The sequence below is a fragment of the Astatotilapia calliptera genome, chromosome 16 (assembly GCF_900246225.1).
Source record: "Astatotilapia calliptera chromosome 16, fAstCal1.2, whole genome shotgun sequence".
Classification (NCBI taxonomy): domain Eukaryota; kingdom Metazoa; phylum Chordata; class Actinopteri; order Cichliformes; family Cichlidae; genus Astatotilapia; species Astatotilapia calliptera.
The window spans coordinates 12,607,234-12,624,290 of record NC_039317.1 but is presented as its reverse complement, the minus strand read 5'-3'; the positions used below and the strand labels follow the sequence as shown (position 1 = coordinate 12,624,290).

Genomic DNA, 17,057 nt, shown 5'->3' with positions numbered 1-17,057 from the left:
AGACAGACGTTCAAATTCGAATGATGAATCGTCCTGTTTTACTGCATCTGTTTATACTGAATTTGGCAGCAGATTTTAGCAGACCCGTCACCCGTTCGTTCTCCGCAATGATTTAATCGTGTTTGAGTTACGGGATGCTGAAGTAAACATCAGCATACCTTATGTGGAAGGAAGAGAAGAATGTCACCAGTCCCTGACAGAGCTGTCAGTTCGCTCTGCGTTCCTATTGATGGAAGCAGGCGCAGATTTATGACAAAGAGGGTAAGAAAAGTCACGTAAGCGAGAACAACAGAAACAGAGCCAAACAGAGAAAAGCTAAGACCACGAGTATGGAAAGATGAAGCATTTTGCAGAGTTGCTGGCGATCAGCAGGAGTTGGACAAACAGAGATTGTTGGTGGTGGTGGAGATCAGGGGTCCATGCTATCACTGTCTGCGCTACCAGAGAGATCTCCACAGGGGGAAAGAGTGCCCTCTGGACCTCCACACATCCATCTAAAGCGATCGTGTACATTCCTTACATACTCCTAATATTGGCTTGTCCATCTTCTGCTCATTGTGCTGCCGTTTGACTGATATCTTTATTCACATCTTTGAAAAGGTCTGCACTTGTCTCAGTTTACCACTGTGTAATCAATACAATGGGAATGTGTTAACAAGCAAGCAAAAGGGGAAAAAAAATTGTTTTGACAAACCTAACCTAAATAAAAGTAAACAGGAGTCACGGTGTTCCAGCACTTCAATCATGCAGCTTTGCGTCTCTGCATGTTTCTGTCATATTTACAATATGGTGCAGTGTGAGGGAACATTTTCTCTCTCGACAGCCGTGAAAGCATCTCCGTGCTCATGGTAACAGAAAGAATTTGCACCTGCACATTTGCAGCTGTCAGAACTTCCTGCTGATGTTCACATAAGGTTTTCCGGCACACATGAGCATAGATTTTGCTTCAGGAAGAAGGAGATTCTTGGATGGGACACGTCCCGCTGCATCTTCATTGCTTCAGCTCTATTGCACCTCTTTTGCAGATTTAGCGCTTAACTTCTAAGAAGTCTGTATTATTTGCTTTTTACAACTTGGCTTTTACATATGTGTGTGAGATGTAACCAAACTACAAGTGAGGATCCCATATTAGCTTTCATGGTTAGTGGGGTTTTTTTTGCTCTCACTCTCTCTTTCTCTCTCTTTCTCTCCCTTTGTCTCACTCTGTGTGTGTGAGTGTGTGTGTGTGTGTGTGTGTGTGTGTGTGTGTGTGTGTGTGTGTGTGTGTGTGTGTGTGTGTGTGTGTGTGTGTGTGTATTTGTGTGTATTTGTGTGTATTTTAAGGAAAGAAAGTTTCAGATCCACGTTCCTTAGTCTTAATGAACCCATCAGTCAATAACAGTCAATGACAGCAGTTCCTCGTGTTATCAGTATTCACGCGGGAAATCGGCAGCTTTCTAATTAAGTGGATCAGAATTAATCAAGCAGCAGCTTACTGTGGGTCTTTGTCAGAGGAGGAAGTAGTTATCACTCAAAGAACACACACACACACATACACATACACACACACATAATTAAAGTATATATAGATATATATTCAACCTTGCAACTGTTTCTGCTTTATACATCTCATTATAAAATCTATTAAAACTAAGTTAATCAGTAAAAGGCGTAGTACATTTTTTTGTTTTTTTTAAACTGCATCCCAGGTCAGCTTGACTTAACACTCTTTTTTTTACCTTTTTTTTTTTTTTCAGCTTCTCAGGTTAACCTCCTTTGGGGGTCTTTTTCAACAATTGAAATCTTACTTTATCTTCATCTGAAACTGTTTGGCATTTAAACTCTGCTCTTGTTGATTTTTGGATTTGACTAACCTTTAGGAGGCGAGCTGTGCATCTTTGGTATTTATACACTTGTTTGTGTACTTTTTGTGTTGTTTGAGAGAGAATGAAACCCTCTGCATATGCCTACATGCACAGTATTTATGTTTGTACCTACAGGATGCATGTACCTTCTGCTGAAAAAGGAAAAAGACAGACAGGCCTGCGTGTATATAATATTTGCGCTTTAATATCATCATTGCCTGGATGTCCTCTTCATCTTGAGCCACAGATTCAGAGAGGTGCCCTCCCCCAGCTGACCTTTCAATGTAAACTGCTTATTTTAAGATGCCATGTTGCATCACCGCAGAGAGGCTGCTGGGATGCAACTCTAGTGTTGCAGGGAATGAGGGAGACAATTCAGAGGTGGGGAGAATCCATCTAAGTGACCTCTCCAACCTCTGACCTTTTAATGAAGCTTTTATTACTGACAACCACATTCACTTTGTTTTGTTTTGGACTTAACCCTCGTTGAACCTCAGATTAGATGTTGTTCTTTGGCTCGCGTAGCCACAGGTTATTCTTCTCTTTTCTTTCCTCGTTACAGTCTTTTCTGTCTTCTTTCATCATAGCTGCATTCAACAACATGTTAAAAGATTATTTGTTTTGTTTCTTCCAGAGTTTGAGCTCACAAGATCAACATCAGAACTTAAAGGTAGCAAAAGAAAATCAAATATTCATTAAATGTCCTCTTATTTAACTGAACAAAAGAAGAGAGACCTTGCCAACATGGCAACATAAGATATTTACATTTCTAAATAACACAAGAATCTCTCTAAAATGTATGTATGTATGTATGATCTCATAATATGTTCCTATGTTTCTTGTGTTTTTAATTAATAGGAAGCTGTGATGAAGACATTATTTCCCAGGTATGGAAAATGGGGCATAATTTGGATCAGATTATGTCAAAAATTGTGTGAAATAAATGCGTCAAGTTTTGATGTCAAATGCCAAATGGCAGTAAAAATGCAGTTAAGAAACCAAAGATTAAACTGGGAAAAAACATACAGTTACGTTAACTGTGCTCATCTTCATTATATTGTGGTTATTGTGGCAGCATTGTGCAGTTCATTTTATTTTAAGGATGACTCGCTGCTGTTTGAAAACGGGTCTGATATTTAAAACACCTTTATAACCGTGTTATAAGACTATGAGGGAGTTTATGTTAATCCCTGAAGTCATATTCATATATGATAGGAGGCTGAAGGATTTACACAGCGTAAATATGCTGAGTGTCTTAATCTGCACGAAAGGGTTTTTCCAAATCTCAGTTATGCACACACGTTTCAGTGCTACCTATGTACATTTATGAGATAGTGCCAATAATGAACATGTCTATACTGGGAGGCAAAGGATGCATTTACTTTCAAGTCGACTGTTTACTCTTTTAAAACCAGTAATAAATACAATGCCAAGATGATGGACTGTATGATGAGCTGAAACTCAGTAAGTACACTATTTATATGAAACACTGTTTTTCTGTGTGCTTTCTTAGATTTACCACTCACTTTACCTCAAGCAGGCAATAGATTGAGCAGAAAACAACAATCAAACCCGTCACTTCCCCTCGGACCAGTCTTGTTCTATCTACTGTCCCACAGTGTGCTTTGACTGTGAGCTGTCTGCTTAGCCTGTGGCTGTCTGGCACACTGACCCGCTTAAGAGGATACATTGTGTGTATGTGTATGTGTGGGTGTGAGTGAGCGCGCGTATGTACACGCACACCCGTGGGCGTGACTGTGTGTGTTTGTTTATGAGTGAGTGTGTGTGGGTGCCACCCCTCCTCTAGCCCAACATCAGCTCATGTCCTGGCTGTTATAAATAATTCATTGGCCATTTGAGGCCCCCAGAGCAGAAGAGCACTTGTGGAAGCCTTTAGTGATAGCCTTTAGTTACTTCTTACAAATACCCACTTAAACAGTCTTCACACACAAGAATACGCTCCTCACAAACCACACCAAAGCGGCCACTTAAACTGTCACAGCAGATCAATGGGAAGTCTAAATTCAACATTATCCTCTTATGTCAAAGCTTTTTTCAACCTGACAGTACTCAAGCAAATAGATATTTCCTTTATCCCGTTCAGCCTTTTATCACTTAGCCTGGACTAGTATCTGTATCCAGAAGCTCCGGCTAGGGTCAGGGTTGATATTTTGACGGAGCAGGGAGGAGTGTGATGCGAGGTGGAGGCAAAACACCTGGATTTCTTCCTCCAATCTGCTACCTGCTTCTGGTTTGTGCATTTGATGTGCCATGCAAATGAATGGGGGGAGAGAGGTAATTGAGCGAGGTGGGTGAGACATGGCAAGACACGGAGGAAGAGACAGAGGATGAGGCATTGGGAGGTCAGAGTAGCATCTAGCCTCCCGAGGAGAGGAAGAGAACTGTCCGGTAGCACCTGCCTCATTACCGTCTGCACTCCCTTGGTCTGACGTAACCCTGGTAACCCTGAAGAATATACATTAGCTGTGGGCCATACCTATAAGCCATGCAAACACATTTGTACAAGTTTTTGTCGATTAACTAATTCAGAAGTGAGCTTCATTATTCCACTGCCTTAATTGAGATAACAATGCAAATTCCCTTCATTAACTGTGACATGGACAATTTCTCGCGGGCTCCACAGGGACACCATTATATTCAGAGCCCATGGAGCAGGTTGCAAGGTGTCATCAGATATTCAAATGGCATGCTTGTTTAATTGCAGTAAATGTAGCATGTCCGGACGGCTTGGTGGAGGACATTTGGAGTGCGAGCCCGGCCTTTTTTGTGTCGCTCTTTTAGGTGTGTATGTGCGCGCTACGTGTTTGGTAATAGAGGCATTTGAATAGTAGTTGAGGTAGGAGTCAGTTCAAGGTGTGAGTATAGGTGTGTGTGTGCGTGTGTGCTTAAAGGTGCAGGGCCAATGCCCCTCCCACCCCTCCCACCCCCCAGGCAGCTGTTTGCGGGCCCCTGTGCGATCCCGTGGGGCTCCTGAGGGAGTGTGTTGTTGGACTCTTGTCTTTTATGGCAGCAGCAGTAAACATGACAGGCTGTTTGGAGACCATCTGTTTCCAATGGCTGCCGCATGGTAACAGGGAGCTCAACCTGAGATCTGCTTGGTGTCTGTCTCAAAGGTAACAGTCCTGTCTTCCAGCTCCTGCAATGGGATTCTGACGGGTAGTGGGAGAGGGGACGCGGATGAGAGAGGGGATTCCAGTGAGATAAAACTTGGCACCCGCATGTAATACCTAGCATCAAACAGCACCCGAAGGACCTACGGGTATACTCTCATCACTTAAAAAAACACACACACACACTTCAAACATAGGCAGAAAAATGTCCACACGCTCTTTTCAGCACACACATAGCTACACCTCGGGTCATTAGGTTAAAGCGGTATTAAGAGAGGCGGTCCCAGAGCATGACAGATTGACTCAAGTTCTTCTAACACTCTCTGGCTGCCTACACGGTGCTATGTCAAAAGCCTGCACCCCCCCCAAACACCTTCTCTTGCCAAATGAGATGAAGCAAAGAAGAGACTGTCATACTCCTCTTAACACATAAGTCATTAATATGTCTCTGATGCAATCATTTGTTCACCTCACTCATTAATTTGGGCTTGTTCTCACTTAAACAGCATTCAAATCAAAACAGTGCGTATAGCTTTGAGGTGTGACTCTGGCTGATTTGCAAGTCCTTTACCTTTGAGGCCATCTTGTTGCCATTAGAGTATCACAGATCATTTTTCTTTTTTTTTCTCCCCTTTATCCTCCTGTGTTTTTTCTTGGTCTGTGATCATTTGTTGAAATCCGACTTAAGAAAAACACTAGTCACCCTTGGACAGCTAACAGTAGCCAGGCAGAGTTTTTATTTAGCCATCTGAAGAGGTGTATCTGTTGAAACAAGGTTGGCATTCTTTCTATCTTAGGCTAATTATTCTTTTAAAGCCATTTACTTTCCCATCATTACCCTGCTTAAACAAGCCTATCCCGAAAGGCCATGAACCTCTCTCTCTCTCTCTCGCTCTCTCTCTTTCTGCCTTGTCATTTCATTCTCCCTTGCACATACCCACCCATTAAAGAGCTGCTGCAGTCCGCCACTCATTATTGCACAGTACATTTACATTGAATAGGTCATTGGGACCCAACTAAGTGGAACTAATGTGGGATAGAATAGTAGACGGTTTGGCTTCAGTGTTACACAAACCCTCTGCTCTGGAATAAGGACTCTGATAGCTGTTAAGCGGGTGGCAGAGCGCCTCACTGATCCGAGACATGCCACAAACAAATCTCGGGTTTGCTCGTTTGTTTTGTGGCTGTCTGTGTTTTGGCTTTTCTTTATCGTAATTGATATGGAACGGGGCTGTTCTCTTCATCAAAACATAAAGGAAAGCTCGCTCAGCTTTGTTAGATATGCACGTTTAGAGGTCTTATTTTTTTATGTTTTTTTTTTATTTGTTTCAGTTGAAATGTTACGTATAGGCTCGTAATTATGCAGGGATAAGGATGCAGAAGGCAAGGCCATATGGTGGATGTCTCCTTGCCTTACTGACACAGAGAAGACTTAGAAATGAAGCACGGGGTCACTCCTTGACATCGGCCAGTGCGCATCATAAAGAGACAGAAGTATACAGTATATGCACGCAGTCAGCAATGCCTGCAAACTGTATAATCTGACTGTATGCTTTCAGCAATAAGTCTTTGTGCAGTGAAACATCTGTTGTTGATGTTTATGGAAATACAGCCACTGCTTTTGTCATGCTGACAATAAAGTCTGCCTTCCTACACAACATGTGTTAGGTCTCCAGTTGAAGTAAACAGGCAGTAATTCTGTATCTTGTTTCTACTTCGTAGGCTCGTCTGTGGGTGCAGCCAGGGAGGAGATGATAGTTGATACTTACACCTCTGGCTCAACGTGGTGGGCGAGAGCACAGCAGCTGGTTGACTTTTATTAAGACACTGCAATGTGTGTATCTGTGCAGAGCGAGTGAGCACAACCGCAGCACACGTTTCAGCCCGTTTACATGTCGATCTACTGTATGTTCTCTGTGCCGTGTGTAGACGCAGACACGATCGACTGTTCTATCAATTAACACTCCATGTTACGTGACAACGAAAAAAGGGGATTTTCTTTGTGTGTGTGTGGCTGGTTAGGAGATCATTTTGTTGAACATGGGAGCAAGTAGGGAAAAGGGGTAGGAAGAACTAAGAAGAGAGGGAGTACCCTGTCTATGTGAATCCACTTCAACTGGATTTAGCTGTATGAAGTAAGATAGATCAAATATTGAGTAAGTGAAGGAAGGGCATCTCCACATCAAAGGCACGGATTGGGAGGCACAGGGAGAGATTAAAGGCAGCCTTGAAGAACTGGGTGAAGGAGACCAAACTGTGGTAGGAGCCACACTGGATGGACCAGTCGATAGCCAACACCACTGCACTGCTCCTCCAAGTCACTGCTACATGAGCTCCTTTTCTATCCCCGTGCTGCCAGATCTTAAATGCTCACACAATGACCTTGAGGAGGAAACGATCACGAGACACAAGAAAGAGAAATGCCAGCAAGATTTCACTTGGAGGTGCTTTTTTTGTTTTTTTAAATGAACACCATCCAATTTTTTTTCCATTTAGAGGAAGTCGTCATCCACCCCCTCTCTCTGTTTTCTCCAAACTTCCACCCTTTACCTAAAGGTTGCGGCATTTCAGCTTTCATCTACAATGTCTTCTATAATTCTAATTTCACAAAATGTTTGCATATTTCTTTGGACAGTCAACTAACTAAAAGAGTAATGAAAGGAGAGGACACAATAGCACATAAACAAAGTTGAGTAGAAACCCAAACCCCTGCAGATTCTGGCCTAATCAGCCTGCCCTGTTCTGGCCCAGCTTGCATGCCTGCATGCCTGCCCGAGCTTGGCTGGGTTTGAAAAGTCATGCTTGTGGGTGGATGCTACTCATAAATATGTATTTGGCTTAAGCCGTGTAGTCCCACTGCTCTCGACTCTGCCTTGCCCGCCCAAACCTTATGCTCCTTTTCACTCGTCAGTCCTTCACAAGTAAAGGATGCAACTTCCTGTGGCATTCGCATTAAAAGAAATACAGAAAAATAAGATTGGCGATAGAATCTCTGTAACAGGTTGCTGCTACATAAGAAATGTAAAGGTGGGCAGCAGGGCGCGTGTAAAGATAACATGCCACTGTTGTAACAGTTCCAAACAAAGAATAGAGTCAAAAGTCTAGAAGCTGCACTACTTCCTTTGGAGTGAAGCACCATATAAACATCTATCTTTCTGTGTCAGTCTTCACTGATGGCTTCATTGGCACCGCTCTGATTCGTTTCAAAGCTCGCTAGTAAAGGAGGCTTCAAAGACTTCAAATGAGCTACATTGGAATAAGACCTTAAAAATACCTCACTTAAATCTTCCCTGAAGAATTTCTTTTTCTTTTTACCTTGGAAATTGAGATATGTCTGACTGAGTGCATAATCCTGATCCTGAATTTTGATTTAGGCTGCAGCTAGTGTTTTCTGAGGATGCGTGTGCTTCAAGTCAAAAGGCACAGAAGCTAAAACCTAAGATCTCTGCATGTACAATCTGCTGGGAATCTGTCATGTGACGATCCCTTTTTATCTACACAGTTGGTGTGTGCGCGTGAGAGTGTGAGCAGGCGTGTGTTTCTGTGCTTGTGTATACGCGTGGCAGCCTCGTATGAGCACTGATTCACTAAGTTGCTCCCACCCCTCTGTCTTTGCGTTTCCTTGGTTGCAGGTTTGCACTTTGCTAAGTGAAGATGTGCATTTAAAACTATGTCAGTACTCACAGTAACTGGCTTTCTGTGTAATCCTACAGTCATGTTTAAAGCACTCCTCCTCCTCCCTTACTTACTTGCCTTTATTTAGACTTGTGAAAGTTGCTGCTCCTTTTTTTGTCTTTCTCCTAATAATGCTATTGTTAGCTTTAACGAGAAGAAGTGCCTGTATTTTCTGACAGTTCTCAGAATTTAGAAAGATCACCCATAAACAAGAACTGATGGCTCCCTGAAAACATACACACACACACACACACACACACACACACACACGCACACACACACACACTGTTTTAGGCTTTGAACAAATAGGAATCTTTGTTGCAGTCATTTTTAAATGCAGTGTGAAACTGATTGCACATAGTAGGCAACAAAAAACATCAAATAGCTCAACGATTTTTCATGTAGTAGATGTTGCTGTGTAGTTTGTTAGATGACTACCCTAAAATAATAACACAATACCAGAATATTGGTTGATGTACTTGTATAAAAGGCTTTGCGGTGGAAAGAGAATTTGCCTAACATATGCTGTTTAGTCACTTCCCTCTAGGCCTACGTGACACCTGATACTCAAATTTTACACAAAGTAAAAAGAGGTGAGACACAATCAGAAAAAGAGTAACAAGCCCCAAAAAATTGAAGCACTTTTTTGTGGTTACTTTTCATGACGACAGTCATTCTGTGCGCATTCTATTTTTGTTATAGTAACCTGATGATTTCTTCTGTAATGTGTTGTCCATCATTCTTTCAAACCTAAAAATAATTCAGATTTATACCTTGAATGTGTGAGTAGCAGTCCTTTATAAACGCTGAAGGGATTGTCTTTTAACCTAATTGTTGGAAGAGACGATAGAATAATGACAATCTCCAGGCTGCAAGCCAACCCAAACCTTTCAATCTTTGCTCTGCAGGGATTGGCCACTCGACTCTGCCAGCCAAACTGCTGCAGTAACCTTGACAGGAGCTGACCTCTGTGATTATAATCCTTCTATTCTCATCCACAGGTGAGTTCTTTTTCTGCCTTTGTCTTTTGGTTTATTACTACCAGTAAAAACAATTAAACTCAAATACATTTCAATAACACGCATCAGACTTCTTAGTCGTATGCTCAATTGCTGCTCTAGTCTTTAGCTGTAGAATCTCTTCTTTTCCGGCCTTGTTTTACAAGCTCACACCTCTTATTTCTTCTCCAAGGCCCATCCTTTCCAGGCCCAGCCCGGTGTAAACTCCTGCCTACAGTAGCCTGTCCACCCTATGCCCTGGCTGTCAGCTTTCCAGGCAGGCTGTGTTGACAAGGGGAGGCCACTAGGGCTGTCTGTCATAGGGTTATTCTCAGGGCGGAGACGGTTCAGCTGATTCGCTGACACCGGCTGGCGTGCGCAGGGGCTGGAAGGGCGGGCATTTGGCGGGGATTCACAATGTGTGTATGTGCGAGTCTTTATGTGTGTGCATTTGGCGGGGAGTTACCAGGGGTTAGCCTTGCCAGATGACAGGTATAAGGAAGGCGCAGAGAGAGGCTCAAGAGGCAAAAAAGAAATACAGGGCAGGCTTCTTCTACACACCTAAACAGACACATAGATATGGTCACACAATCATAGTGAGTTGAAGGACAATGAACAGGGTTTCAGAGCTCAGAAACACAGCTGGGCATAAATGCCCTCAAGAGAGGTGTGTTTTAATCAAAGAGTGAAAACAATGGACATAAAGTAACCTGATTAAATGTATTACTTCTGTAAGTTCTGACTGCCTCTTATGACCCCTGTAAACATGCCTGCCTACTACCTAGAATGCTTATTTTGCAACAGCTCTTTCTTGATTAAAATTATTTGCCCACTAGATACTTTGAGATTGTAATGTTGCATATGTATGACAGTCCAATTATGGTAATGATGATGTTCAAGTCAAGCGATTGCAAAAGTCTGTACCTGGGGAAGCCAGGAGTGAGAACTGAACTGAACCTTAGGCGCGCATCTTCTACCAACACTAATATAAACTATGACGTCAGAAAAGGTTGATTATTGTAACAATGTTTCTTGACAATAAATCTTATAATATAATAAACGACACCAAACACAAGTCACTGGCACCTCCTGACACACCCTCCTTATGTTGGTTACCAGTTTGGTCACACACTGATGTGGGATGGCCCATTCCTTAACCAGCAGTTGTCACAAGTCAGCCAGTGTGGTTGTGTCGGTCACAGAATAAGCTGTTTGGCCAAATGTCAATACCAGTGTGATTGAAAACAGGAGTCACAGGGTAACTAAGCAAAACACAATTGTAAACAACAAACAGTGCAGTATAGTCTGGTATGAATACATAAGCAAACTAAATGTGCACGCTTACAAATAGAACAAATATATCCAAACCAATCAATAAAGTTATTGGAAACTAAAGTGTGTTATTGTGTTCAAACAAAGAAATGAAAATACACAGTTACCAACTTTAGAGTGTGGCCATGGGTTTGGCCATCACACCAGTTTCAGTGATAAATTTTCATTAGAAATGTGGCACCATTTAAGTGGTAAATAACAGGCTCTCCAATGGTATACAACAGCAGTCCCCAACCTTTTTTGCGGTTTATGTTTTCACGGACCGGCCTTTTATGTTTGCGGATAAATACAACAAAATAAAACCAGTACCGATACCAAAAAATAGAAGATTTATTCATAACACATTCATAATAATCAAAAGAGATAAAAAAAAAAAAAACAATGATAAAAACCGATAAAAACCCTGAAAACCATAAATTTCACACTCGAGCCTCAACTCTCACAGCCCGGTACTAAATTCATGAATTGGTACCAGTCCATGGCCCCGGGGTTGGGGACCACTGGTATTGCTAAGAAGCATCATTATAACAAAGAAATAATCGAAATAATCGACCAAACACAAATTTCTTTACTTTTTGTGCATTTTACTTGTTGCTCAGTTATGGTAATTTTTGCAGATCTCTTCACAATGAGCACAAACCTGCACAAAATGTCATCCAAAGCCCTCAAAGAAAACCATCCTGTTTCGCGGTTGAAAGTTTGGAAAGTTTTTCTTTCATCAAATGTTGCTCCGAATATTTCTTTATGTATTGTAGCCAAACAGGTCATTTTAACTAGCATCTGTACAGAACATGTGTTTCTAAATTTACTCAGGCATATCCAGATGTTGCTTTTCATAGTTCCAATGTTGGCTTTTGTGATAAACCTGTTCTTGCAAGCGTTGCCACATAGTGGAATGATGCAACCCTTATTTCTTCTGCTTTTGCAAAGAAATGCAGGTTTTGCTTCGCCTGTCAGCAGAGCTTGCTTTTCTTGATTCTTTTCTTTTTTACTTTTTTCCTGCAATTTGCAAACTGGAGTCGCTTTGATAGATTTCTTACCTTCCCCAACATATTTTCAGTCAGTTGCCCACTGCTGAGTGCTTCCACAGGTTTAAAGAGTCAGAAATTTAATAAGAGCTTTCATCAGGTGACAGTTCCTAATGGCATCTTTTGACCAGCCTTTGCAAGCACTTCCAAGAGACTTTTAAGAGTTAATGAATTTGAGAATTTCCAATCATTATCAAGTCTCTAAATTAAACTCAAACCTTATTGAAAGTCAGGTGATTCTTCGTCACTTCCTTCAGAATTCTTAACGGACTTTTAGGTGGAAGCTTTCCACCATGTAGGGTTGTATGGGTTTTTTCAAATGGTAGGAATAAAACATCAAATATGGTCGTCTAGTTGCAAGACGCCTTGTTACGCAGCAGTTCGATACAAAGATGTTTTGGACTCTTGTCTTTTTAAAAATATTAGCAACTAATATAGATCATGAAAGCTCTGCCCATCAGACAATTTGTTATCTGTTTTTATTAGCAGACCTAAACAGGCACACACACACACAGAATCAAAGTCCCATTGTACATCTGGACTTTGAAGTTGGAATTGTCCTCGGTCCCGGTTAGGCAACTAACAAAGCTTTTTGGAGTGGCTTTTTATCTTTATTGAGAAAATATGCAAATATGTAAACAGTGCAGACATGCTCAGCATTATTATTACAGGGAAAAAACACAATGTGATTTTAGATAAATAAATAGAGTTAGCTATACAGTTACACAGTCACAGTATACAGACTGTATACTGCGTGGGCGTGTTTCATGTGGTAGGGGATACATTTGAAGAAATGAGATTTTGCTTTATGTTTAAGATTGAACATTTACAGTTCAATTTTTAGCATGTTTAAAATGTGTAATGACAGCCTACCACTCCAACCTTCCAATGCATCACTGTCACCAGTTTTATGCAATATATAATCTTAATAAACTGGAGTCCAGAAAGTAGTAGTAAAGTAAAAGTGTATTTTCAATAAGAATTCATGCAAACAACAAATAAATACATTTTATTTTAAAGGAATATGAGTTTTTTTGACTATACTTTGACATTTGATGTGTAGGCCTTCTTTAAGCTGGTTGATAATACTGGATTTATGAGGAAAAAATCATCCATCTGCCATTTAGTACCTGTGCAAATGTTCATCCAAACAGCTGCATCACACCATGTTATAACTTCAGGGGTTCTCTCTTTACTGCTCTTTAAATTGATAGAAATAACTGGAGAAAACTTTTTAGTTGCTGGAATAGATTATCAAAATCTTTCACTGCATAATTTAGTGTTCAGCTTATTGCATGAAAGGAGAAGAAAATATTTACATAAATAATACTTTTATCAGCTCAGTTTTGCTTAAAGATAGTGTGGCATCCTGGACATTTTAGGTTGCAGGATTCTTTAAAGATCTATTTATTATTACTTAAAATGCTCTGTGTGTGTGTGTGTGTGTGTGTGTGTGTGTGTGTGTGTGTGTGTGTGTGTGTGTGTGTGTGTGTGTGTGTGTGTGTGTGTGTGTGTGTGTGTGTGTGTGTGTAAAATAGATCACTGACACTGCATCGTATTAAAATTTTACTTCTAGGAGCAATGTTGTTGGTTCTTGTGCTGGAATAATCAGCTGTGCATTTTGACACATGACAAGACTCCAACCAGCCACAAGCCACCTGTAAAACCCTTAAACCATTGTATTATTTTCACATTCTTAGAAAGATTTTAACCACAAATATTGGTCTGCATTTTAGCCTGGGATCTGCAGCTCTAACAACTGATATTTATTTATACAGCGTCTGTGCAATCCTGGGGAGCTTCCCAAGATCTGACATCCTCAGCTGAGCCTGTCCTCCTGTGGGATTTTTCAAGGCTTGATACCACAGGACTATCAGGTACAATTTTCCCCATGATATGATGTTTGAAACTTTACAGGTCCGTTGAAACTATATACATATATACTGAATATATGTCTCTGTGTGAGGTGGGGATAATCCCTTGATCTCCTTCAGAAGGTCCCAGCAACATGCCAATGCTGACTTTGGCTAGAAGAGCCAGGACAGCTCAGGCGCCAAGGGAGTCTCATTCCACTCATGTGGTGCCAGCACTTAAACAAACAGGGTCAGCTTTCAAAGACAAAGACTGGACATGGATCCACTGGACTCTCAGTCAAGTACTCTGATTCAGTCTATTCATAAATCTGTCAGTCTCTCTCAACACAGAGGCACATTCAAAGCAGGGGTTGAGGATGGGGTGGGCGTTTGTTTCATCTAAGCACCAGCACTGCTTGCTTTAAAGTGCCATTTGTTGTCTTTCTTGTGATTACTTTTTTTTTTTTGCAATGAACGTATGGAATAATAAGTGCTGCATTTGAAACATTTCGCATCTTTGAAATGAAATTATGCTTTGACATTTTCCTGGTAATTCTTTTTCCCTGCTTCTCATTTATATACATATTTTCACTCAATAACGTCGTCTCTGCTCTTACCTTGGACCTCAATTATCATCTTGAGAGTTTCTAAATCCTACATTAGACAAATGGCAATTGACTCTTTTCTGTTGCCTATAATAGAAGCAGCATTGTGAAACTGCAAATGAGATAGAGTTCAGACATTAGTATTCTGTTAATTTGACCCTAGGCGCCTCAGTGCAATCAGATCTGAAGCCAAAGCACTTAGCCTATGCTAAGGATTAATGACGGCCATCTAAAACAATTTGGGAGCCAATCAGTTGAACTGAGGAGGGTAAATCTAATATGATAATTTATCTGCATCAACGCGACTCGCCTGGCAGGGAGGAGTATGCTAATTGCGCGACCCTTACCTAGTGACTGGATGCACACAGCTGGGTGTGCTGGCTCTAGCTCTGCTATTAGGGAACTTTGAGGGACTTTGGAGTTTGCTGAAGCGAGTTCTCCTTGGAGGGTGATGGGAAGTGAACCCCGCCGCTTCACACTGAGCTCAGTCCTGCTCCCCTCAACCCCTCCATTTCAATTTCCATAATGTGCCCGCCTCCAATGACATGACAGCAAGGCGCAAATAAGTGTCTATATTGGTATCAGATAGAGATGTAGTGGATAGCAGTTTTAATATGGTTGGAAGGCCTCCCCAAGAGACCATTTTTGCCACTGCAGAACATCAGTTACACAGTTACAACAATAGTCTCTTAATTGATTCGTTTAATTAGCCAGAGATGGAGCTAGCACTACAGCTTGTCATCCTCTATCATAGGGGGTCTCCTCAGCAGCCCGCACGGTCACTCTCGTACCCCACGCCAGTCAGGCTTCTATTAAAGTGTAATTATATGTAAATGAAAACTACATAAAAACCCCTTTGCAAGTTGACCACTGAAACATTCCTTGCCCTCAGAGCCCTCTCGTTTCTTTTCATTATTTTAACTGATGAAAAGAAAGTGAAAGAGTATTTTGAAAGCGCGGCAGCCTGACGCTTTTTATAATTCACGCGGACACATTTCAAATATCTTGGCCTACTTGTGAAAGACAAGCAATTAATCAGCGCTTTTGATGGAGAGGTAACCCCAAATCAGTTCTCGGCTTTGTGCTATGGAGACGGAGCACTTGGGCGAGTTGCGGGGTGGGGGGTTAGAAGCAAGGGTGGGGATCAGGGGGCCTGTATGGGGCTGTGTAAGAGTTTCTATTTAAACTGATGCCGCTTAACAAAAACAGCCACCATTCCAAATCCTTTGCAACCACTCCCCCGCCTCTCGCCCCGTTGTTTACCGCAGGCCCAACTTCACAAGCCTTCTTGGTATGAAGTTGGAGCCAGAGAGCTAAGAGTAGGGGAGTGATTACAACTTCCTTCGGCGTGAATGGTGCAGATGTCGGCCTGGCCTCAGTGAAGCAGAACAATGCCCTCAAAGGCATCTGGACACAATGGGCCTTTCTCCTCTGCCGGAGATGTCTCTCTATAGCAGCTTGCAGCGCGGGGATGCTAAGCAGGTGGCACACAGAGAGACAGAGACGGCCCCGGCCCTTTCAAGTTCCCTTGGCTGAAAAGCATCAGTGGGTACATGTGTGGAGGAGTTGCCGCGGATTGCTTCTGTGGTCAGTCTGGGCATTAGCGTCTGGAGGTGTCATTTAGCAGTGGATTAGCCAGGCTGCCTGTTCACTGGGGATTTTCCCCCATTGATGGGCCACCGAGAGAAGCAAAGAATTGATGCTCGCTGGCGTCTTTTTCTCTGATCTGTCATGGCTCGGTCGAAGATTGAGCGGTCTTTTGCCCTCTATGAGGAAGTTAGAGTTCTGCTGCCCAACCGCCACGCCTAACTTTTCCCCACTCTCATTGCTCAGTTTTTCCTTTCTTCTATAACAATTGCTATTTGTGCCATATACTTTATAGTCTATGAAAACATACCAACCAGAAGAGTATAAAATGATCTGAAATTTTAGAGAAGAGATTCACAAAGCTATATTTTGTATAATATTCAAGTGGGATTCTGCTTGATTGTGATTCCCACACTACATATTTGTGTACCAAGTGAAGGCACCCTGCTCTTATGGATTTACAGATTTAATTATGACAGCACTAGTGTCCCACCGCGTGTTTACCACAAAGAGTCTGTCTCTATGGAGCTGAATAATTTGCTCTGTACTTCCCCAGCTGCGTGGCATTACTGTGGTTTTCCTGGGCCCAGCGGAGAGCAGTGGGGACCAAATGAAGAAGAGTCACCTGGCGTCTCCTTCCAAGGTCTCACAGAGTTAACATGTAATGAATAAATTAATATTTAATGAAGTAGAGGTCCACTGTTACACTCACCCTGCACTAGTGCCATCGGGGGAAGATAGAGGTTGAAGGCACTAAATACTGCACTGGATGCCGTGAATTGACAAACAACTTCAAAAAGACAGAAAAAGTGGTGCTAAATACTTTGGGTTCTCTCCCGCTGTGCTCGTTTGAGCAGAAGTTAATGTCATCTCTACTTCTTTTTTTGTCTTATTTGTGTTTTCGTCTTTTCATGTTCATGGTTCATGTTGGCTCCCAGCTTTCATCACAGTGAGCTGATTAAAGAGTTATGACTCCTGTACGGAGTCTTTTTTAAATCATTATT

The 17,057-nt window shown here is 41.9% G+C and overlaps 1 long non-coding RNA gene across 1 annotated transcript; it reads left to right on the top strand.

Moving 5' to 3' along the window:
* Positions 1-9,462: 9,462 nt before the first annotated feature.
* On the top strand, positions 9,463-16,742 carry LOC113008532 (uncharacterized). Its single transcript, XR_003270031.1, has 3 exons — positions 9,463-9,651; positions 13,787-13,885; positions 16,610-16,742. It is a non-coding gene; the product is annotated as an uncharacterized LOC113008532 (long non-coding RNA).
* The last annotated feature ends 315 nt before the right edge of the window (positions 16,743-17,057 follow it).